Here is an 892-nt window from a genome sequence, read left to right as displayed (position 1 = left end):
TCTCGTGGTCGGCTCGATCCTTCTTCTCTCAAAACTGGTTCGGTGAGGTCCTGGGGGAGCCGTCATCCCCTGAGGCGGAAACGGTGGCTACCAGCACCAGGAGAGGCTGTGAGGCTCAACGCTTGGGTGTGCGGCGTCAGCTCCTCCCCTCGTGGGGCAACGGCTCCCACTCCTGTGCCGACCTGGCGGCAGGTCGAGGACAGTGACTGCAGATTCCTCGGCAATGCTCAAGGTGACCCTGCTAGCGCACCTGGGAAAGGATGCCAATTGGGTATCTCCCACGCATACCGAAAATTATTTCAGCCAGTATTTTTTAAAGTACAAATGAATATTCACCCACCTTGAACGGACTCATCAGCTCAGTATAATAAAGCAAGACAGAAAGAAAAAAAGGGCTACTCAAAAGTCTTACTTTCTAAACACTGAAAAGGTCCCCCGCGGGGGTGCACCGTTCCTGGAAGTACTGCAATACCAGGTCGATGCGTGGAGTGGACGGAGCAAGCCCCTATTCCAACTCCCAGCTCCAAAAATCCATTTAATATATTGTCCTCGGATAGAGGACGTATCAGATATTAAACTGATAAGAACAGATACTACACTTGATCTTAGCCAAAAGGCCGAGAAGCGATACGCTGCCCGCCGCCCGCAGCCTTGCCGCCCTCCCCGCCCCCACATTCAACGCGCGGTCACAAAGCACACCCCGAGTCCTTCTGCCCTCTCCCGTTACCCCCTCACTCGCAGGCCCACGCCACCAGCTCCCGTGCCTATTTCGTAGTGTTCGCAGTTTTCCGGACCACCTCTCCGCCTGCCTTTGTTGCTCCCGGCGTCCCCCGCGTCGGGCGCCCTCGCAAATCTGCATGCCCCGCCCTTCCGCCAGGAGGAGGCGCGGCTC

The 892-nt window shown here is 56.7% G+C and overlaps 1 non-coding gene across 1 annotated transcript; it reads right to left on the bottom strand.

The window, feature by feature from the left end:
* Nucleotides 1-438: 438 nt before the first annotated feature.
* LOC117286482 lies at nucleotides 439-629 on the bottom strand. Its single transcript, XR_004517646.1, has one exon. It is a non-coding gene; the product is annotated as a U2 spliceosomal RNA (small nuclear RNA).
* Nucleotides 630-892: the final 263 nt, after the last annotated feature.

Source organism: Fukomys damarensis, unplaced genomic scaffold, assembly GCF_012274545.1.
Source record: "Fukomys damarensis isolate Sample0158 unplaced genomic scaffold, DMR_v1.0_HiC HiC_scaffold_16, whole genome shotgun sequence".
NCBI lineage: Eukaryota > Metazoa > Chordata > Mammalia > Rodentia > Bathyergidae > Fukomys > Fukomys damarensis.
This window is presented reverse-complemented; position numbering and strand designations above follow the sequence as displayed.